Raw genomic sequence first — 25,341 nt, forward strand, 5'->3', positions numbered from 1 at the left:
TAGATGGTGTTTGCTCGTATCCTTGTCCCTAAGAGCAATTGAGTGTTGGTTTATATGCTCCGTCGGGTGATAAGGATGGTAAACCGAAACATCTAGGCTTCTAGTCTTGATGTAGATGTTTCCTACTACTTCTGCTTGTCTCATGGTAGTGTGTTTCTTTATTTGTGGCTTGTTAAAGAGGGAGTATATTATGAGCTCAGCCTCTCCAGGCTGGACTGATATTTAGGGCTTCAGCCAGCCCACTACTAGTTTTGGGGTCTAGCAACCCTTACCGATCTTGTACTAGTTTTAGGGATCTAGCAACCCTTATTGATCTTGTACTAGTTTTAGGGATCTAGCAACCCTTATTGATCTTGTACTAGTTTTGAGGATCTAGCAACCTTTTCTGATCTTGTACTAGTTTTGGGGATCTAGCAACCCTTACTGATCTTGTACTAGTTTTGAGGATCTAGAAACCTTTTCTGATCTTGTACTAGTTTTGGGGATCTAGCAACCCTTACTGATCTTGTACTAGTTTTAGGGATCTAGCAACCCTTACTGATCTTGTACTAGTTTTGGGGATCTAGCAACCCTTACTGATCTTGTACTAGTTTTGAGGATCTAGCAACCTTTACTGATCTTGTACTAGTTTTAGGGATCTAACAACCCTTACTGATCTTGTACTAGTTTTAGGGATCTAGCAACCCTTACTGATCTTGTACTAGTTTTGGGGATCTAGCAACCCTTACTGATCTTGTACTAGTTTTAGGGATCTAGCAACCCTTACTGATCTTGTACTTGATGTCTTCTTGTTGGTGTTATGGGATGAAAGATTGCCCCTAAGTGAATGGGCAGGAGATGTTGGATGACAGAGATTCTAGTGTTGCCCCTGCCATGTGAGTATTATGATGCCTCTCCAGGCGTCTTCATTGTGGGATGGTTGGTAGGAGTTTGGTGTTGTTCTTGTCAAGGTGAGTATTGTGATGCCTCTTCAAGCGTCTGCTTGTAATAGGTTTTTTTTTCTTCTGAATTTTATATTTGTTTAGCTTCGGCTTTTTCATGTTTGAAGCTTGCCTTTTTCTGCTATTTTTCCAAATGCTTCGGCTTTTTCAACATGTATGAAGCTTTGCCTTTTTCTGTTTGATCTTTTGTTGTCATCATTGGTGGAAGAATCCCATCCCATGATGATGTTATTTGCTCAATCTTCATTGATGAGTATTATTTTGGAAGCCATTCCTGGCTTTGGTAAGGAAACCGTTTCTAGTCTTGGCATTCTCATGGATCATCCTTCATTTGGTTGAGAATCGAAGCGCGATGGCCTCTTTCTGCTTGTGGGTTTGCTTATTTGGTCGATTCCATTCATTCTTAGCTGTTGAACTTTTACGAGTGCTTTGTCCTGATGAGTCCTTCTGACCCATAGCAAGTAGCATGCATGGATGCATGGATGCAATGAAAATGCAAGACATGAATGATTCTTTTATTTATTTTTTGGTGTAACGCCCTTCCATATGCCCCTAACTCATATGCATGCGATGCAGTTTATGCTCATGTATTTGTTCCTAAAGATGCAATTATTTTTTTTTATGTCGGGAAATTAACCTGTACGCATTAAGGTTAATGTTGACGATTTCTTTCTATCCATGCCAATCTTGATTACTGTCGGGATATGTTCTTTTGAGCCCAAGCTTCAGTGGCTCCTTGACTATCTAGTCGATGTGTGGTCAAGCGTCTCTAACCTCTGTTTGAGGACATCTCGGCCTTCCCTCTGTGAGTATTCACTGTGCATTTTCCGTGTGTCTTTTCAGTACCATTTTAATGCCATAAGGGTCAAGAGAAAAGAAGGAAGGAATGTTATATTATTATTTTGTTTTTTTTTTCAAAAGGGTTGTTAGAAGGGATTTTTCAAAAAGGGTTTTTTAGAAGAAGGGCTGGCCAAGGTAGGCTTTAGTGTTTAGGGTTATCGAACAAAACGTATTTGCTACAAGGAAGCTATCATTGTGTTTTAGCCTTTTTGGAAAGTGGAGTGATGACTTGGGGTCGTACTCTAATTGGATGATTCCTCTGAGCCGCCTTTCATTTTTCAACTCAGGTTGTTGCTTTAACGTCCTAATTTTTGCCTAGGTCACTTGAGATGTGTTCCCTAATGGACATTTTTCTTTTGATCTTTTCTTTTGCCTAGGTTGCCCATTTTTACTTGTGGATCGCCTAACAGATCTTGCCCTAACTTTTGCGCAGCCCCCTTAGTGGATTTCCTGCCGAGCCTTCATTTTTTTTTTTTTGCAGCACTCATGAGGTATGAGATGTCTTTTTTTTTATCAAACCTAGTCATGTTTGAATTCCTGATTGTTCCTTTGTTATCCTTTCCATTCTATTATTGAGTAACATCTTTGTTGCAAATACATTTTGTTTGTTAAGGGTTGATGGATGAGGCCTAGAGTGGATATTTAGAGGGAGAAGAGAAATGAAGTAGAAAAGTGTATGGCATTAAAATAGAATTTTCAATTTACACGTGCCCCTTTAACAAAGCTCGAAGGCCCGGGCATGCCCCGAGTTCGTGATTCATACACAGAGAGATTAACCGAGGTTGCCCCCTAGAGAGGCATGGTTGACGATTGGTTGAACTACGTTAAGAACACATTCCCACTTGCTTGAGTGTGGGTGTTTCGACTTCGGAGTGAAACCTTTATGAATTCCTGCTTTCTAAAGGGAATACTCGAGCCACCTTTCGATTCCAACTTAGATAGACATTTCTTATTTTTATATGTCCCTAACTTTTGCATAGGACGTATCCTATCGGGATTTTGATTCTTTTTTCTCCACCCTAATTTTTGCCTAAGACGCCCTTTACGGGTTTTCATCCTAGCGGGTTTTTGTCATGCAATGCCTTTATTCTTTAATTGGTTTTGTCTTGTAATTCCCTAGAAGGAAGGATTCGTCCATTATTGATCATTCCTCCTATCCCGGCAATTGTTGTTTTTGCATGGGAAAGCCTTCACGTTTGAATCATCGATTTGGGCGTGTGATGCCCCCAATTACTGATAAGTGTTCCCCGATTTGATGTGTCAAGGTTCGCATTTGATTATAGTAATTTCCATTATCCGGCTAACACGCACAAATTAGATTTCCCTTTTTATTCTTATTTATTATTTACAAGGAAGGCGTGTTATCTATATGAAACGTAAAATTGGATGCAAAGACACATGAGAAATTCAACAGATATCATTCTCATTGATTTTTATTTAGAGAACATTCTTTGCATACTATTATATGTGCCTTCCATTTCTAATGAATGTATGCTAATGCATTATCCTAGAAGATGCATGATATTTATTTTTTACCTAAACTTTATCATGTTTTTGACTAAGAGTTATGATGCATGATTTTTGCTATATATATATAAATATTTTTTTTTGAAATAGACTACCCTATATGATGCCTTAGAGTTAGGGTATATAGAAGGGAGTTAAATTTTTTTATATTTTTTATTAATATTTATTTGTTTGTAATTCTTATCTATTTGAAATAAATAAACACAAACAAATGCAACACACATATGCTCAAACAAATGTACACCCGCGAACAATCACGTTTAAATCTGGTCTGTGGTCCCTGCAAGAAAAGTGCATTGTATAGGATAGTTCTAATCTCACTGGTCTTAAGGCCCCCAAGGTTCCCCCATTATAGGGACCCAATATCTTTGTCGCCGTCACCTGGCAAACTCTAAGGTCTGTCGCAGTATTTCGGGCTAGAGTAACCGGTTATCACCTTGAGTGTGATTTCCGACAAGGCTCGCAGGCTCTAAGGCCAAACTTGGGCCGGTCGTACGTCAACCACTCCCTATGTTTATTACTCTCATGCCCCCGGGTGTAGGGGGAACTGTTGTGTGCAAAGGATTGTGTACAATTTTTATTTCAAACAAATGTTGAATTTAAACAAGCAAACAAATATTAAAGCCAAACAAATAAAGCAAACAAAATAAAGGGGAAAATATTTATATTTTTATTTTTATTTTATGAACTTCATCAATTAAATGGGCCTGACCCTCTTAAAACGTCCCCAGTGGAGTCGCCATCTGTCGCAACCCGAAAATTTCCGATCTTGCGACTAATGGTTTAAACATCCTTTTAAAGATCTCATCAATTAAGGAATGCCCGGACACCAGACTAATCCTTAATCAATGGTTTTGAAAATAGGTTCTATGGGGTCGCCACCAATGTTTTACTCAAAACATTGGAAAAAGAAAAGATTTTTAAAAGATCCAATAATGGCCTTGATAACCAGAATTGGGTTCGGGGGTCGGTTACGTGTAAGGAAGGTATTAAGCACCCTTACAATACCCTAAATCGGTACCCTATGATGAAGTTAATGCGATAAGAAATAATAAATTAAATATTATATCCCCTTTTATTGATGATTATTTACATGATTTAAAATTTAAATTAACAATTGACTCTAAAATATCTACATGATTGCTCTTATTATAAACAATATTTATCAAATGTAAGAAATAAAATAGAGAGAAGAAAATTGATTTGAATACCTCTTGAACGAGCTCTATTAATCTTCAAAGATGGAGATTTGGGTGCTTTTTGGCAACCCTACACACTACAATGCCTCACAAAAATCTCAAGAAATACAAAAAGAGAGGGGAAGAGAGAAAAAGAGAGAAATTTCGAGCTATAGGAAGTCTGGACGAAATTTCAGAGTCCTGAGAAATGAGCCCCAACTGTCTATTTATAGACTTCGGGAAAGGGGTCCAGAACGGCCCGTTCCAAAATCGGAACGGCCGTTCTGGATATGGTCGTTGCATGTAAAATTCGTATACTGGAACGTCCCGTTCTGAAATCGGAATGGTCCGTTCCAGTAGTGAGAATAACATGTGATTTCTTAGACCGGAACGGCCTTGGAACGGGCCGTTCCAGATTTAGGAACGGCCCGTTCCGGTTTAGGAACGGCTCGTTCCAGCCCCGTTCCAGTTAACCATTTTAGCCCTTTTTGAGGAGTTTGGTACGGCCTGTTCCAATATTGGAACGGCCCGTTCTAATTTCAGAACAGCCCGTTCCAAATTAGGGTTTTTGGCCTTTTGGGAACCTCAGAACGGCCCGTTCTGGACCTTAGAACGGCCCGTTCTGATTTTGGAACGGCCCGTTCCGGGCCAATAAAAATATTTAATTTGTGCTTTTTGGCCCTCTAAAGTCCTGTCTTCTTGTTGGCATGCTTCGGGAGCTCCTTCCCTTCGTAACAGAGGTCCATGTCCTTGTTTGTATGCCCCCGGACGAAATTGGGTGTCTACAACCCCCACCTATTTTTGGTTGTTTCATACTTTTACTTCTCACAAGATCCACATTTGTAGATCTTAAAGCAAAAGTAGCATCTTCTTTTCTTGAAGTTTGACTAACACTCATGCGAGAGCTTCCACCTGATTCATAGATGTTATTAGATCCCTCTGTTTTTTGTCTGAATCGTTGTCTATCTTCCCACTCACGTTGTGATCTAATGCTTTGTTGCGAAGCTATCATCATCTCCTCGTCACTATCTTCATCATCATCTTCTCTTAATCGAGATTCAAATTCTTATTTTCTTTTTCTAAAGTCAATTTTCTTTTCTTTTTTATCTTTGAGAAGTTTCATCATATTCTCCCTAACAAATGACGTGACTCTTGGACAACCTGCTACTTGACCTTTATCATGTACTATGTGTTGCTTCAATCTTGTAATGTCACCCCTTATTATCTTTTGACAAAGTTTACATTGGACATTGTTGCGATTTCTTGCTATAGGTACTCCAAAATGCCATCCAATATCGTCGCTTGGAGCACCTTCGAGTCTTCCTATAGGAAATTCTTCATTTGATGTCATTGTGTATATATATCTGTATAAAATTTTGAAAATATAATATCAATCAATAATTAAATTATATTTCAAACTTCATAATAATGACTAATAAATTAACATAATAATAAAAATAAATATAAACAACCTAACATTGATATACATATAATTAGGCTAAACATATTATTATATATAAAAATATTGAAAAATATTGCTAAACTAAACTAAACTAGAAGAAATAAAAATATTTCTATTCACGTGAGATTGTTTTCTTTTTTTGTTAATTATAGGTGTGCAGAAATAAAAATAAACTTCAAATGTAGGTGGAAAATTGAATTGGTGCATGTTTTTTTATTTCAGTAAAAATTACCATAACAATAAAAGTGTTCAAACTTCAAATCTAAAATCGGATACTCCCATGAGTGTTAGATATTATTTAACCCACAAAAATTACGTGTCATGTAAGTATAAATTAATTCTTATTTATCAAGATTAAAATATTATATAAATCATGTTTATGAAAAATAAATAAATATTATATATAATACTTTAACTCTCACTATCAAGTCAATATAATAATTCAATTACAATAATTTATATAGGCAAAAATATTTATTTATTATAAGTCATATATATATATATATATATAATTATCTTCTACAAAAATATTTTTAAGGACTACTATTTAATTAAATTATTTTTAGTTATTTTTCTTTTACAATAGTGTTTCTTGATATTTTTTCATATAGCTTATAATTCATCATTATTGTTTTCATTTCTAAATTAAATTTCAATTTTTTTAAAAGAATTAATCAATAGTTAAACAAAACTTTCATAAAATAAATTATTTAACACAGAAGATATAAAACGTAATTTACATAAAATAAATAGTACCAAGGCCCACGTCCAAACCACTTAATTTTTTTTTCATGCACCAGTTAATCTCCCAATCTCACTAAAGGCCCACGTACACTCACTAATTAAAAAATTATATTAAAATAAATTTCTCATTAGGCCACAACTACAAGGTACAGGCCACGTCCAAACCACCTAATTTTTTTTCATGCGCCAGTGACTCTCCCAAACTCACTAAAGGCCCACGTCCACTAAGTAAAAAATTAATTAAATAAATTTCTAGGTTTTCATTCGTATTTCATAAGGGTTGCTGGACATGGATTGCGTCGTTCTTCCCCCAAACTACTCCAGAATCCATATTCACTGCAGCAGAAAACCAAATTCAAGCATTTCAAGTCAAAATCAAAGAGAAACAGGGGTACGTAAGAGGCAGAAAACTTACGATTAACAAAAGCTTCCTCTTCTTGGTAGAGATACAAGGGAGTTCCGAGTTCCGAATGCAAGTGTAAGTTAAGTTCTATGCTTTGTTTTTCACCTTTTATGTCAAAGTTTGAACTTTGAACCATTATTGATCTACTGAATATATTCTCTGAATCCTTGTTCTCTTCTTTGAAAAAGCTTCCCGAAAGTTAACATTTTTTTTTAAAAAAAAGTTACTTTTTTAAAAACGATTCCTTGTTCCACTTTTAAGTTGTCGTTTGCGGATTCAAAACGGAGGTGTTGCGAACGCAACACCGTTACGCTACAGAAAAATTCGTGATTTACGGTCTCACCGCAATTGCGGTCCGATGCCGTTGCGGATAAGGCCGCAATCGTAATATTGCAACCGCAATGCGTGATGCGGTCCGCAATTTAAAACCCTGTTGCAAGTGTTTGACTTCAACCCATTCATCATGCCATAATTTTGTATTTTTGCCATCTCTCACTTTCCATCGCAACATCTCATTGAACCATCTCTTTACATTATCTCCCCGCATGCATAATATAATAATTATAAAAAGAAAATATCATAGTTGAATGATTTCGAACAAAGTTAAAGAGTATCACATTCGAAATTCCAATAAAACTAAATCAATGTCTAACTATTACAACTTTAAGGAAAGCATGCATGTTGTAAGGAAGTAAACTAAAAATCCTAAAACAAAAAGCATGAAACGTAATTTAATATTCCCAGTATCACAGGTATCGGAGTTCTCTCTTCAATCAACTAGACTCCTCCAAAAAGGAAGCCTCTTGCAACCACGTATAAAATAACCACAAGAAAAATAGGAGAATGAGAACATATCTCACTCTAACTAATGGTGTAGAATAAGGTTGGGTAGCCCCACACACAAACAATATATATAAAAATCAATGATTAAACTCAGCGTACATCTCATTCCATCACGATATCAATCATTATATTGTTCAAACAAAAACAAGATGTCATGATCGTACATCAACTAGATTCTTCTAATATATGTGCATGTGGCACCAATAAAAACATTTTTCCTTACTCGAAAGCTGAGTAGTCTAGAAGTACATGTCGGGTCAAGTCATCATAGCACTCTCATTAGAAGGATATACTAACAGAGTCTCGTCGGGATACTTAAACTACATAAGTTACGCCCCATGTACACAATGGGCGAGACAAGGGCTTTCCAAACCAAACTATCCCTTATGACTAATTCCTAAGCTTTTTTACAAGAGAGTTTTCCCTAGCGGTGTATTCTGCATCATATCCATCACAAAACACAAATGAACATGATGCATGAAATTCAAAACTCAATACATTACCACACAAATTCAATTATCACATAACACATCACACTTTATCACATAACAATTTATCACTTATCACTTTCACGTATCATGATTATTTATATACACAAACTACTTGCTCATACACACATACAAGAAGTAAGTTCAAACACAAAATCGTGCCCGATGAAACACACTTTATGCCCAGCACGTGCAAGGCCACAAGCCTCTGGAAGGAATCACACCCGACATGATCCTCCCTACGCTTGACGAGATGCATCCAAAGGTTCTTTGGAGCCCTCGTGCCTAACATGACTACACTCACGCCTAGCGTCAATGATGCCACAAGTATTTCAGGCTTCCACACTCAACGAGGTCAAGCCCACGCCTGGCGTGTCGAGGTAGGAAGCATTTTAAGGTTCCCGTGCTTGGTGAGCCCAAGCTACCACCCGACGCAATATCAGTAAATAGGCTTTTTGCATAATTCGCAATTTTTCAAATATAAAGTTCCTTTGATTTCTAGTATTTTTAATTTATTAAAAAGGGTTTATATAGTCTAATTAATCTCCATTTTAGTCATGCAATTTACAATTATTTTGAATTAATTCCTACTCAAGGTTTTATAAACATCCTTAGGGGACTAAACCCCAAGCGTGTGGTTCAGCGGTAAGGGTTGATCCACGCTTAAGCAAGGTCAGGGGTTCAAATCTTTCCTTGTGTATGCAGCCGCGTTAAATCTTAGGGACAACTATCTCACCCTTTGAGGTGCCTCCAACGTAGCGAGGAGATTAGTCACTGCTATATATATATCCTTAGAGTTTTTTGGAAATCCACAAGCACTCAAATTCACGATCACATACAATCCTTATAATCAATGCACCAATACATGCATATATCACATACAAAATATTAAGTTTCATACAAGTTCATAGAAGGATCAGGTTTAATCTCTCTTCGCATACATACATGAATAACCTACACTACCAAAAAAAAAATTATTTAGGAACCAACAAAACCCGTCGCTATTTCATGTATTTCGGTCGCTATTAGAGTTAGCGACAAAATTAGCTTAGTCATTGTTGGTAACAGCGATCGAATTTTTTTATGTTGCTACTTAGTGACTGAATACAAGCATAGTAATATAAAACAGATTTTTCGCTATAGTATTGGTCGCTGAGCTTGTGTGACCAACTTGCCGACCGAAAAATGTGGTTGCAATTTCAGTCGCTATATAATATTTTTTAAAAATAAATGGTCATTTATATTCAGTCGCTAATTTGGTCACAAAAAAAGCCACTGATTTGTTTTGTCACCATTTTCGTCGCTAAACAAATAAAATTTTAGTTTTAATTCAGTAGCAAATTAATTTGTTAATTTGTTACTAAATTTATCGGTCTCTAATTCAGTCGTTAATTTTAACCCCTATATTTTCTTCTTTTTTTTTTAATTAGGATTATAATTTTAGGTCTATTAATAACTATAACAAAATATTTATCATCAAAATATTAATTTCAAAATTTAAAATACTAAACAATAACATACTAATTTTTTTTCTATAACATCTCATCAATGACAAACAAGTAAGTCAAATATGATGTACTAAAAACATAACGATAACATAAAAAGTTAGAACATCAACAAAGTAAATCTGAAATACAACCACAAAAGCTATAACAAGTAAATTAAAAGAGCATAATCAAAGGTCTTCTATTATATCCTTAAGAGCATCGTCAACATTGTGTTCAAGATCATCTACAGTAGTACTTGGTAGAGGAGAGGTTGGCCTTAAAGGCTCGATCCGGAGGTGTCGTAGAATATATTGCATCTACTCATCATGTTGTCGTATATGCTCTTCCAAATGTTTTTCCTTTGCTTCCTTTGCAGTAAGCTCAACATTTAATTTAGCTATCCTATTTTGCATTTCCTCTATCACTCCTGCAGTGATTAGTGATGCTCGGGACATAGAAGAATGGGGACGTGTGGAGTGGATGAAGTCATCGGCCAATCCAGCAAGCCCATACAAGTTTTCCTTCACATCCTTCTTAACAACCTACAAATAAACTTCATTATCACTGATAGAGGTAGAAGCAGAGTCCTATGTGCCTTCCCCTATGGCTTGTTGTTTCACCTCATTTAAACGTTGGTTATATTTCTCCTATAGTAAATAATGTCAAATATTTTTTGCTTATCCTATTTGAATTCCAAAACTATCTACATTAATATGAGCATCACCATATGAACCATTAACAACATCAATATTCTATTCTTGATGATAGAGAACTTTCATTTGATGTAACATTTAACACATGCATCCCACAAGACAATAATGACATTAAACACAAACTATTTGAACCAAATAAAAAAAATAAAGAGAAAGGGATATGCATCTCACAAGACAATGATGACATTACACAAACTATTTGAACCAACTAAAAATCATCAAGAGAGTGGAGGCAACTATATATACACCATTATTAGCTTTCTTAAACCAAAATATATCCAAGCACTAAACCATGTAGTTGAGAAATTAAAGTTCTCTTATGTTTATTTATAATAATCTAAAATTGAATTTGATATTTAAAGATATACATTCATTATTTTACTACACATTACTTAATTACTTGGGTTTTTGTCTCTCTTTTTTTTCACTTTTTTTAGGGGTTTCACTAATTTGATACCTAGCTCTATGGTTCTATTTAAAACATTATGTCAATAGTATAATGCACAATGTTTTTTTCTAATGTGATGAAAGCAATTACTATATAAGATCATGCATGTTAATTAGTAATGTTGTCACAATTTGTATCTTTCACACACTTTCATTCTACAATATACAATACACACATGCACACAAAGCCAACCAATAATATATTTTTTTAATTTTGACAATGCTGCAAATGTTCACTTAAAAAGGCTAACTTACAACAATGTCACGAACTTTTTCATTGACCCATTCTCTAGTCTTCAACTTCTTTGTCTTTTCTACCAAGTCTCATGCAGTAGGGGGTCGACAAAGCTCCTTAGTCTTTAAAAATTTAAATATCAATTGGTATATCCCTTAAACCAATCAATTATATTAAACTTAAACAAATTAAATAGAAATGAAAATATAATTAATAAACTTACCAACTTCTCAAAGTGAGCTCCATGGAGCCACTAGTGTAGGTTGTTGCTCCATTCTCAACAGCTCGATTTTCCTTGGCGGTGTTGCTTTTATTTTAGAACTTTTCAGAAGCCTAATGTTGGTCTAAAATTTCCCTAAAATTGTCAGGGATCCAACTCTCCTTATCTGCTGACCTTATGCATAGCATTTTTCAAAAGATCGTTGACCCCTTGTGCTCAAAAATCCATTCTTATAGCCCGCTCATGTTGTGGATCTCACTTATACTCTTTCTACATGAAAAATAAATTAGGATATACACTAAACACAACACACAAATTTTTTTAAATAGAACCATGATTAATTACCTAAAACTCTTCAAACCACTTATTTCAAACTGATTCATCTACAACCTTCCAAGTGTGCCATGCTCCCTCAAATTTTTGCTTGAAGATCCCTGAGATGACATCAGTAGGGCCCTTTGCAGGAACAAATCTATTAAAAAAAATAAATTGTCAAAATTATATGTAAACAATGTTATATTAAAAAATCAAATGTTAAATTAAAATGTACATACTTTTTGCCTTTCAAAGACAACCAAATCCTCTAGTCAGATGAATCCCTGGACTTGACAAGGTGAGGAGGAGGTGGGTATTTTGGCGTGAATGAAGCATCTTGTGTTGAAGGTGTGTCCCTTGAAGTAGGTGTATTATGAATTGATTCCCCTACAAAGGTGAGAATTGGTTCTTCTTGAACCGTAGGAAGTGGGTTTTTTTGGGTGGGTACTATTGACTCTGAAATAGAAATGTGAGGGGGAGTAGTACGAGTGTTATTGGTGGTTCGAGCTCTCCCAAAACCACCTTGACCTCTATCACGGGGTGCTTTGCAGCCACCACCTCTACCTCTATCTGTTATCTGAATGTAGAAATTGTCACATATATTACATTTAAGAGCAATTTATTTTATACAATAGACTTTTAGTATAGAAATATTCCAAATTGTTAAGAGTAAACCCAAATTTCAAATTATATAGAAATAGGTGTTGTTATACACAGAGAAATATATCTTAGTCATTCCACATATCAAAAGCATTACAAGTAATTGTGTGTGTAATTTTTTCTTGATACAAGAATTATTTGTGTAATTATTTGTATAAATGGAACAAGTTACAACCACAATTATGCTCATGTAAAGAATAATGATAATAAAGTATATAGGCAATTTTAGTGTATAAATTACCTAAGTTGTATCTGTGTCATTGAAATCACTTTCATTTTCGGTGTCATTGTCACTCTCACTTGATATGTATCTATCCTCTCAATTAATTCGTCCACCAAGTCTAGTTGATCAAAAGATTGTATACCTACTTCTTCATCACCATCAATATCAGCTAGGGATTCATTAATGACTTTCGAGTCAATATGTAGCATGACCTGAAGCCTTACAAGCTCGTCATCCTAGTATGAAACATCTTTCTCTATTGGACTTAATATATTGTCATTTATTCTACTATGAGCCTTTGTCTTGATTATGGCCAACCAATCATGATGTCCCTCAAGATATGGTGTGAAGTAAACTTGCTCTGCTTGTTGTGCAAATATGAATTGATCATAATCCTTATTATACCTCCTTGATTGCCTTACCTCAATAACACCATACTTATTATTTACTCTTGTTCCAATATTAGGAGTATTATCAAACCAATCACACTTGAAGAGAATTAGTTTCATTATAGGCAAGCAAGTATACTCCAATTGAATGATATCAATCAACTTTCCATAAAAATCAGATTTTAATTGACCATTGGTTCCTCTTACCGAAACACCACAATTAGAGGAATTCATGCCTTGACCCCTAAGAAAAGTATGGAATTTATATCCATGGCCATGATTCAACTTTTAGCTTAGGTCCCCATGCCAAATTACACAATAGTGGATCTTCAACATTATTTTTCGAATTCAAAACCTAAAAAAATGTAACAATTAATGTTACACATCATCTACCAAGGGAAAATGTTATTTTAATAACTTACTAGATGTTAACCTACATATTCTTTAAACCATGCAGCAAAATTTGATGAAATCTCTTAGCCAACTTAAGCATTTGAAGTAGTGAGGTTGAGCTTTCTTAAGTATTCAACAAAATACTACAAGGATAAAAAAAAATTAATAAAAGTACACAACCTGACAACATTAACATATCTATATGGATGTTGTATAAAGAGTGAATATTATCTTAATCTAAATATGGCTCAACCTCTTCACAATTTTGAAGAATATACAAGTGAGCAGCTTTAAGGTCCAATTAATCTAAGAAATATTTTACAGATTTTCCATTGGCTTTCCCTAGGTAGTTAAAAATTGATAAAGGAGGAGTAGACAAAGAACTTTCATCCGCATCAACATTAGGAGGCGTCCTGGTCCTTCTATTATCTATTTGAGAAGGATAATTGTAGGAGGCAAAGGTAGATGTTTCCTCCACTAAATAGGCTTCACAAATTGAAGCCTCTACCCTTGCCTTATTTTTTTACCTTATTTTTTAGGGAGTGTAAAAATCTATAAAGAAATATGGATGCATTATTTAAAAAAATTGAAAAAAAAATAGATAGTATATAATTGATAAGTAGTTTTCTACCTCTCAAAAGGATACATCCAGCAATATTGGACTGGACCACCAACCCTAGCCTCGTAAGGAAGATGAATTGGAAGATGCTCCATTAAATAAAAAAAGCTCGATGGGTATATTTGTTCCAACTTACACAATAACACAGGTATCTCATTTTCCATAATTCTTAATTGCTCAACATTCAATGTTGTCAAAGTCAATTCCCTAAAAAAATTACTAAGTTCAACAAGAACTTTCCAAATGGATTTTGGTAATGAGTCGAATGAAATTGGAAGCAACCATCGCATGAAAACATGATAGTCGTGACTTTTCATTCCATGTAATTTTCTCTCTTTAATGACAACACATCTACCTAAACTAGAAGCATTTCCATCAAGTAAATTAAGTTGCTTGACCCATTGACAAATAGCTACTTTTTGCGATTTGGTCAATGCATGTGTTGCCTTTGGCTTCATAAGTTTTCCATGACCAATATATTTCAACTCAAGTTCTTTTTGATTGCAAAGTTCTGTTAAATCCAATCAAGTATTGTTGGTATCCTTCGTCCTCCCATTAATGTCCATCACAATATTAAACACATTTCTCTCTGTGTGCATGACATTAATGTTATGACATAGGTGTGTTTTCTAATATGGCAAGCTCCAAAATTTGCTTTGTTTTGTCCAATTATGTTTATCACCATAATTTGGAGGATTTTTCTCTCCCCTATCTTTGGCAAGTGGTAAGTGAGTAACTTCTTCCATATATTAGGACTAGACAAACATGGAGGAGGGTGTGAGGTCTCAACAACCCTTTTTTAAATGAATGTTTATTCCTCCTATATGGGTGATTGTGTGGAAGAAATTGATGATGACAATCAAAATAAGAGATCTTACGACTATTTTTAAGTGAAAATGCCTTTGATCTATCCATACAAATGAGGCAACCAAGTCTCCCAGCAGTCAACCAACCAGACAACATCCCATAAGTCAGGAAGTCATTTATTGTCCACATCAAAGCCACCTTCATCATGAAATTTTGCCTCAATGACATATCATAAGTTAGTGTGCCATCATTCCATAGAGTACACAACTCATCTGTTAGTGGCTGTAAGTATACATCAATCTTGTATTTTGGATTTGATGGAATTAATATAGTCAAGAACATAAATTCTCTTTTCATGCACATCCCAGGTGGAAGATTGTATGGAGTTAAGATAACCGGCCAACAAGAGTATGTTTTTCCATATTGACCAAAATGATTAAATTCATCTGCACATAAGCATAATCTAACATTCCTAGGCTCTTGACTAAACTCTGAATGTACCTTATCAAAATGCTTCCAAGCTTCTCCATTAGATGGATGACATAAGATATTTAAGTCCCTTTGATTCTCATTATGTCATCTCATGTGAGTTGTAGTGGCCATTGAGGAATATAACCTTTTTAGTCTTGGAATAAGGGGAAAGTACCACATTCTTTTAGTAGGGATCTTTTTTTCAACACCCCTCTTATTAGTTGTTTTGTATCGATCTTCCCTACTAATCTTGCAATTTGTTCTATCTGAATTTTCTATGTAGTACAACATGCACTCTTGAGGACAACAATTCAAAAATAAAAAGTATTAAAATAACCAAAGCATAAGAGTTGTTCAATTGTGTAGCATTGGTCTTAGAATAGATAAAAACTTGAACAACAGAGAAACACCTAAATTTCTAATTTATGCAACTAACTAATTGTTTCTAAAGCATAAATCCATACAAAAAATATATCTATTTATGGCAAGTTATTTTAATAGCTCTAGTTTACTCAACTGACTTCTAAAGGGTATCCAATCAAACTTAAGTAAACTTGTATTGTAAACCTATGATAATACTTGAACCATTTTATAGATTAATTAAATAGTGTCTGAATGGATGTTATTTCTAACGTAACAAAATGTGATGAGCCATGCCCAAAACCTTTCATTTCTAGTTTTTTCATATGCCAGGTTTTACTTTGATTTGAGCCATGCCCAAATTCTTTCATTCCATTTAGTAGATATACCTGTACAATTTTCATATGCTAGATATTTGTATAGTAACCATGGTGCAATTTACCTTACTCTTACAATTGAAATCAAAGTATTAATTTAATCTTTGTTTTCTAAGAATGGTGGGAGGGAGGCATATCTTTTTTGCATGGTGTGTGGAAATAATAATGGAAGGGGTATTATTTCCCTTTATCATGTCAAACACTTTTCCTTGGCAGACATCTCAATCTCCATGAGCCCTAATAACAATCTTTTCTTAACCTTTAACCACTTTTGAAGAATCTACGCTTTGACTTGGACCCATTTGTTGACCAATACAAACAACATGAGTCTACTTTCCAAAACACCAACTCTCAACACAAGTGTTGGAACACCCCATGGCCATTAATGAGAAAGTTGAGAAACCATTTTGATTTTTTGGGTTTCGAGCGTTAGAAACTACAATTATTGGAAGGATAGACTCACAAACTCATATGAGTTTTGCCATGTCAGATCCACCAGTTTAGAATCCTGAGTAGTGAAATACAAGCCATATTTTGGTCTGAATGCAGCAAGGCAACACAAAAGGTGCAAAGAAGCACAGGAACAGTTTAGAATCCTATGGCCACTGGTGTATGTGATCTATGGCCAACAATAACAAGAGGAAGTTGAAGTCCAGTGACAAAGGAAATAAGGGTTCTGTAAGTTTATACAATTGAGATTGTGAGGCTGATCAAAGCCCTTCATGAAATTGGTGAAAAGGATTGCTAATTGAGCTTAATTATGGTTGGTATTGACTAAAGAGTAAAGACCAGCAAATTCCACAATCTTACTCGCATATTGATTTACATATGATCTAAACCAAATAACCAATTTCAAAAGACTTGATCAAAAGAAAATAGTCAAATACATCCCCTGAAAACATCATTATTAACATCCTACATCACTTTTTCTTCCTAGATATTAAAAATTTAGAAAATATATATAATTCCAGCTAACATTTTCCATCCCATCAATTTGCAGCGTGTTATGTAGTTATGTGTACATATCTACAAACTAGATCATGAAACCATTTCCAAGACTCAAATTGCCTACTTCCCATTTATTCAATCATATTACTTTGCTTCAAATTAAAATTAACATATTTTTTAGGAACCATTAGATCATAGATACCAATCAATTAAACAAGAGAGGAACAAAATAGATATAATCATAATAGATAACTCAGACATACTCCACTTATTGCACATATGGATTTGAAAGGCTACAACTTGCTACTCATCAAATCACTATATGCATATACAAGACACAAAGAAAAGTGAAAGTTGCACATACACAACATGTTCGTTCTACATAGAAGTAGATAAGTGGAGGGGGGCTACAGTGTGCGGAGCTGAAAACTGGAAAAGGCAATAATGAAACCCATCTCCAAGACCTTCCTCTACGCACTATTCCACTACCCACACTTATCTTGGGTGGGATATTCGGGTTTAGGAACAAATAAGACCACTTAATGTAGAGCGAATCCAAAGAAATGACGAAAAATAGGGTTTTTAGCAGAAAAGGAAATCATGCCTATTGAACACCAAAGAGTGTGCATTGCATTTTTCGCTTGAGATGATCAAAGTGCTAAGCATGAACTTGTATGCATAACCAAGACAAAATGAGAAATGTGCAAATAAAATGAAGGTAAGAACTGAAAAGGGTTAGGGTTAGTGATAAAAATGGGGGGAAATGAAAAATAATTAAAACTAAAATGGTAGGAACCAATTTTTTCAAGAACTCATTAAATTAAATTAAAAAATATATATGTAAACTGGATTCCTTATCTAAACATTAATCTAGTTTAAAATCTCTAAATTTTTTTCAAAATTTAATAGAATTTAACTTATTATTTTTTTAAAAATTTCATATTTAATGTTTTTAATAATTTTTATTAGAACTTAGGTTATTATTATTTTTAAAATTATTTATCTAATATTAATCCAGTTTAAAATTAATACATAATAAATTTTAGTTAATAAAAATAATATACTTTTAGTAAACTAATTATATAATTTATTAATTAATATATTTACAATAAATATCATCATATAGCAAAAAAATATTAAATAATAAGATATAAATATAAATATACAGTAAAAACATATTAAATAATAAAAATATATGAAACAATATATATATATATATAATTTATTATTTTAATATATTTTTAATTATAAAGATATTTTTAATTAATATTTTATACTATAAAGACCTAATTAAAAGTTTGTAAAACTATAGAGACTAATAAATTAATTTAAATTTTTAAACATTAAAATATTAAATTTTGTAAGTTAAAAACATAAATATTTCAGTGACTTATCTTTAGTGACTTATTTTAGTGTTAAATATATAAATATAATATTTTCTAAGTATATTTAAAAGAGAATTTTATATTTTTCTAACTTTGCTCCTTTTTTCCTCTTTGAAAAACTTATAGTTAAACAACCTTATATTCTAAAATAAATATAAATATAAATAAAATATATACTAATTATATAATAAATAATAAATTAAATGAAAAAAAAATTAAAAATACTCTCACACAATAATTGACTGCAAGCTACTGAAATTGAAATGAAAAACCTGTAAAACATAACAAAAATCAAAAAGTATAGAAACTTAATACTAATTAACATGAAGGCAAGCTAAAAAAAATTGTTGAAAATTTTCCTTTTAAAAAACTATCAACAGATCTAATGAAATAATTTTAAAAAATGGCAAGCATTTGTTTGATTTAGGATCAAAACTTTTTGTTATGCCCCTCACATGGTATTCAATCCCATGAGGTGAGGGAAAAAAAAAACATTGGTCAATAATCTGCATACCTGTGAAGTTGTGAACAAAAAGTAGTGTTTTATATTTCATTTCTGCACTGAAGAACAATCAAATGAGAACTATATTCAGCAATAGAGAAAAAAAAAATAGAGAAGAACATAGAAACATTACAGGTCCATTAAATCTCTACATCTCCTCCACCCAACCCCTATGTTGTGGTCAAGAGCCTTGTAGCGCCGCGAGAATGAAAGGTTCCCCCCTCTAAATTTGGTGTAGCTCTTGCCCTTTGTATCATTGAGTGAATAGAGATTTGGGATGTGGGAGCTTTCAAAGGAAAGGGATTTTTGGATTTGGGCGGCTTCAATTTTCACGCACAATTTTGATAGAGTTAGGCAGGTTAGAGGTTTTGAATATGGAGGAATTTTACAATGTTTTGCAATTTTTTATTTTTGTTGTGTATTTATTTATTTTAATAACATCCTAATAAAGTGGTTATTCAAATAAGTTATTTCTACATAATAACAAATAGATAACACTTATTTAAATCATTGCTCTAAAAAGTATTTAATATAAAATTAGATTAGATGAGTCATCAAAAATATAAAAAAAAAAATTATAATTTTTTGTACTTTCAGGAATTATTAAAACACTTAATTTCACTATAATAATTTAAGAAGAAAAAAAAAGGTTTTTACATCAATAATTTAATAGTCTAAAATCTAAAATTTGTAGAATTATATTTTATATTTATGAAAAATAATTGTATGGTGATATAATATTATTTTAAATTATTGATAAGTTGTTTTTTAAATATAAAAATTTAATTTATAAATAAAAATGATATATTAAAGTTGAAATATATAAAGATTTAAAAGGATTCCTAAAAAAGTTTCATCAAAGAAAAATGTCTAAAAATACTCATATTTCACCCTATATATATAAGGGTGCTTTAGGTTTTATTTCTTTTTACTTAACTAATATTTTAGCATTTGTAATGCACAAGCATGTTTATTATATATAATTAAAATTTATAATAAATTATATATAAAATAAATATTGTGTTTGAATATATAAATTATATTTAAAATTAATATACATAAATATTTTTAAACATATAAATTATATTTTAGATTTATGATAAATAATTGGTATTGTAACAATTTTTTATTGATAATTTATTTGAAATATTAATATTTAATTTATAAATAATTATGATAAATAAAAACTAAATTAGATAAATTAAAAAAATCCCTATAAATTTTTTCGTTAAAGAAAAACTCCTAAAAATAATCTCGTGCAAGTAGAAGTTTGTATTGAATATATAGGAATTGATAAGATGATTTTTAGGGATTCTTTTAACCTCTTACCTATTTTGATTTATATTTATCATAATTATTTGTAAATTAAATTTAAATATTTTTCATATTGATAATAAAAATAATCTTTATTATACATACATATATATATATATATATATATATATATATATATATATATATATTGATACTAATTTACCAAGTCTCTAAATTGCTATATATCTTAGCGATTGAAATGATTGTGACAGATTATTTCGGTCTCTATTTCAGTCGCTAAGAAAATAAAATGACCAAATACCACATTGGTTGTTGATTCAGTCGCTGATTAGAGACAGATAAGTTTCGGTCGCTATTTTGCACTTTTTATGTAGTGCTAGGGATTGAGGGTCAATCCTGCTACCCAATCGTTGCCCTACACCCCAGAGCGAGACTTTCATTCTCCCCTTACCTTGATCGACACTAGTTTCAAGATCTTGCTCTCCGAATTTTTCTTTTGGTTGCCTTTGGTTTGCTTCCCTTTTTAGATCACAAAGTATGATCAGATGCATGTGAGGCAAACCTAGTATTACTAATGTGTTAAACAAAACCTTAACTCTCACCCGCACCTATAAATTGTTAATAAAAAGCCCAACTGATTTACCTCATACATTTGAATTTTTTTAAAAAATAATTAATAGATATTATCAAATCAAATCGCTCGGAATATTTTATTCCCAATTAATTAATAAGAAAATATTTATTTATTCTATTTGAAAAAAGTGGGATGTTACAAAAAATAAAGGCAACAAGGATATATAAAACTGAGTTAATAAGATAAATCCTACTCGCCATTAACAAGTTTTTTTTTTGCCATGATGTCAACTTCTTTATGAACTTAGCAATTATAGGTTCCCAAGTCTCCATCGCCAATAGGAACTCCTAAATAGTAATTTTTCAAATCTAGTGACACCCCTATCACTCATCCCTATACCTTCAAATTTGCTTTTTGCAAAGTTTACTTTTAAACCTCACACCAGTTCAAAACACCTCATAATGCGCTTTATCACCACTACATTCTTCAAGGTTAGTTCCCCCAACAAATATAGTATCATCAACGCATTGTAAGAGATTCACATCCACCTTGTTACGCCTTACCAAAAATCCCTAATACAATCATTTTAACAATGCTTATTTCATTAAACCAATAAAACCCTCCCGAACCACGGTGAACAGGAAAGGTGCCAATGGATCTCCTTTGGCGAAGACCTTTTTCAAACTTGAAATCTTCAAAGGGGCTTGCATTAACCAATACCAAAATTAAGCTAGAACTTAGAAATTGATTTATCCATCTTATCTATTTTGATTCAAAACCCATCCTACCAAGCATATACAAGATAAAACTCCAATTTATCAAGTTGTATTCCTTCTTATAGTCCACCTTAAAAACTAACTTTTTTTCTTCTTATTTTTGCTTCATCAACAACTTCATTAGCCACCAATGCACTTTGAAGTAGATATCTACCTCTTAAAAAAGCACTTTCCCTTTCATCTATAACCTCTGGTAAAACACTCTTCAATCTATTAGCTAACAATTTCGACACAATTTTGTACTTGCAACCTACTAAGGATATGGGTCAAAAGTTGTTCAAACCTTAAGGATTCTCCACCTTTGAATAAGAGTAATAAAATATGGATTTGAGCCTCTAGGTAGCACCCCATTTTCATAAAATTCCTTCACAAATTGAAAAATATCCTCCTTTAAGACATCCCAAAAAGTTTTGATGAAATTGAAGTTTAATCCATCTAGTCCTAGACTTTTAAAATTTCCACAACCCTACACCACCTCCTTGATTTCACCTTCTTCAAAATTGGCGGTCAACCACACCTTATGATCCTCTATTATTTTAGGAAAATGGGTCTCGTCAAGATTCAGCCTCATCCACACTTCTTCCCCTAAATCTTTTCCGAAAGAATCTAGAAACCTTTTCTTTCACCCTAATAGCTAGGATCTTCCACCCATTACCCATCTACTTCAAGTCCTTTAATCACATTTTTCCTACCCCTCCAATTCACCATAGCATGAAAATACTTTGTGTTACCATTTCCCTCTATAATCCATTTACTTCTTGATTTTTGTCTTACTATGAACTCTTTATACTTTGCCAATTTCCACCGTTCTTATTGTAACCACCTCCTTTGTGTAATTTCTTCCTCACTCAAATTTATATTCTCCTTTTTCCTATCCAGATCATTCATTTCCTTTTCCACTTCTTGTATTTTTATGTGAACATTGTCGAAATGATCCTTATTCCACTCCTTTATCTTTCTTTTCAACTCCTTTATTTTCTCCTTAAAAACAAATGCTCCCCATCTATTAACTTCCATAAATAACCAAACATCCACTACAACCTTCTCAAACTCCCTCTCTTCTATCCAACAGTAAAAATCTAGAAAGGCTTTGGTCCCCAATCAGTAATCTTATTTTTTAGGAGCATAAGACAATGATCAAATATATTTTAATCCAAAAAATATTGTGTGCTTCTATTCCATTTTACCATCATTCTCTTGTTACCAACATTCGATCAAGTCTACTTTTGGATTTATCGTTTGTCCTATACCAAGTGTAGTTTCTTCCAATTGATGGGATGTCCACTAGCTCAACTTCATCAATAAAGTTTTTAAATTTTTCCCTCTCCCTATTTCCATATATGTTTTTTCCTTCTTCTTGTCTCTCTCATTCTTGCATTACATAATTGAAATCCCCCATCACACACCACTTGTTACAATCACTTCTTTTTTTTTTTTTCCACAATTTTTTTATAAATCAAAGTCAGAAGGTGAGTGAACATTGACTACCTCTTCTTCTCCATCCTTCTAAATTCCATATAATCCAACAAACCTTTATCCTACAAAAGAACTCCTTAATTCAACACAATTTTCACTCTATAGACATGACAATTTGCCTGAAGTATTCATTGTTAGGCTACTAACCCACTTGACATCTTTATCTCCCCATATAGCATGGCATAATTTATCTTCAATAGCCTCGATTTTGGTCTCTTGCAAGCACACTAAATTTGCCTATTCCTTCGCTATCAACTTTCTTATGCTTTTCCATTTCAACCTCATCCTCAATCCCTAATATTGTAGGAGATTAACTGCATGATTTCCCTTTAGTCTCCCCTTCCTTATCCACTTTTAGATTTCCCACCTCCTTTTGGTCTCTTCTCTCCATTTTTCACAAGCTTATCATTCATGTCATCGTAACCTTGTGTAGATATTACCCCTATCTATGTACCCAACTCCAATATTTTTTTGCATTCTTTACTTCATCCTTGAGCCAAAACACCCTATTACATTGCCTTATATCACCATCAAAGATGTCATTAATGAATGAAAAGCATGATGATCTTACTGTTTTCCTTCTCTGTGTCGCTTTACTTCCTTTGTGCCTTCCACTTGATAAGTTGGTTGTTTCTTCTAAAAGTGATCCCTTTATCATTTCACCTACTTCACCAATTCCTTCACCCTTGTTATTCTTGCTAGTAGCTTTTGTTATTTGTGGTGCCAAAATATGACACTAGCCCCTCTCCAAACTGTCTTCATATATCTTATCCATCTACTCATCTTAGAATAGTGAATTTGAGTCAAACTCAACCCAACAAAGTCGCTTATATGGTGACGATTGCTCTCCACTTATATACTATATAATTGCCTAATCTTTAGTCGATGTGTGGAACTTAGGTTTTTTCCAATACACTCTCTCACGTCCAGCACTATTGGGCTTGGTACATGGATAAATGATGGGTAACCCTTTCTAATGATCTAGGATAGGTGACCCTTTTTATTGATCCAGGATAACTCTGATATCATCTTAGAATAGTGGATTTGAGCCTAATTTAGTTTTATAAAATCGATTTATAAGGTGAGGATTGTTCTCCACTTATATTATACAATTACCTAATCTTTAGTCGATGTAAAACTTAGATTTTTCCCAATAACACAACTTATTCCTCATAATTGATTCTAACCTCTGATACATTATATCCACTTAAAGCACTGTCACATTCACTACTAGAATTTCTCTTATTACATGCGACTTTTCCTGCGAATTTTTATGAAAAATTCATAGGAAACGTTGTTCCTACAAATTTTTCTGCGAAATTTTATCTGTAGGTAATACTTTCGTGGATAATATATTTTTGCAAATTTTAAAATTCGCAGGAAAGTTTACTGCAAAAAAAATTGTAGGAAAGTTTCCTGCAAAAAAAAAATTCGCAGGAAAGTTTCCTGCAAATTTTTTCGCGAGAAATTCTGCAGGAATATTTTTTACGAAAAAAATTAAAGAAATTACTATAAATTCTATCAATAATTCTTCAACTTTCAAATGCTCACAATGAATTCATCTGAAGCATTTGTTTCCATGCCTCCAACATGTGATTCATAATCTTTTAAATTCTAAGATTATAGATTATAAGCCTAACACTTAATCATATAAATCAACTTGTGTAAGGTAAGTATTGTCCCAACTTATAAACTATTTAATTGTTTTATTTTCAATCGATGTGGGACTTAAAGTTTTTTTAAAATATTAAACTTATAAATTTAAATATTTTTTTTATTTTTCTTGCGGATTAAAATTTGCAAAAAAATCCGTAGAAAAAGTTACCTGCAAAATTTTTCTACCATTTAATAAACATTACTTGCGAATTTACTTTTGCAAGAAAATCTGCAAGAAACAAAATAAAATTCTTAAAATATTTCTGCAAATTTTTACCATGGAAAAAAATTTCTATGATTATTAAAATTGTAGCAAAATTTGTAAAAAAATATCTGTAAATTATTTTTCGCAAAAAATTTCTACGAATATTTTTTGTAGGAAAATTCGCAAAAAAATTTCTGCGAATATTTTTTTTCAGGAAAATTCGCAAAAAATTTCTACAAATATATTTTTCAGAAAAATTCGCAAGAAAATGACATTTTTCTAGTAGTGGTTATTCAATTGTTCCCATAGGTTGACATTGGGTAAAATTTTGTTGATTGAGTTGTTCTAATTTTTCCACAACCCCTTTTATAATTTGATGGCCCTCCTCATGTAATATACTTT

At 32.8% G+C, this 25,341-nt stretch overlaps 1 long non-coding RNA gene across 3 annotated transcripts; it reads right to left on the reverse strand.

Moving 5' to 3' along the window:
* Positions 1–10,000: 10,000 nt before the first annotated feature.
* LOC109817371 (uncharacterized) lies at positions 10,001–19,882 on the reverse strand. Of its 3 annotated transcripts, none has more exons than XR_014434653.1 (7): positions 19,111–19,882; positions 18,990–19,031; positions 12,083–12,420; positions 11,874–12,000; positions 11,532–11,798; positions 11,329–11,430; positions 10,001–10,455 (listed from the first exon to the last, which is right to left on the reverse strand). It is a non-coding gene; the product is annotated as an uncharacterized LOC109817371 (long non-coding RNA). The 3 variants fall into 3 exon arrangements; XR_002241345.3 differs by having other exon boundaries at positions 18,990–19,036; XR_014434655.1 differs by lacking the exon at positions 18,990–19,031 and having other exon boundaries at positions 19,111–19,881.
* Between the last annotated feature and the right edge of the window lie 5,459 nt (positions 19,883–25,341).

Source organism: Cajanus cajan, chromosome 1 (assembly GCF_000230855.2).
Source record: "Cajanus cajan strain Asha chromosome 1, NIPB_CcT2T_4, whole genome shotgun sequence".
Classification (NCBI taxonomy): domain Eukaryota; kingdom Viridiplantae; phylum Streptophyta; class Magnoliopsida; order Fabales; family Fabaceae; genus Cajanus; species Cajanus cajan.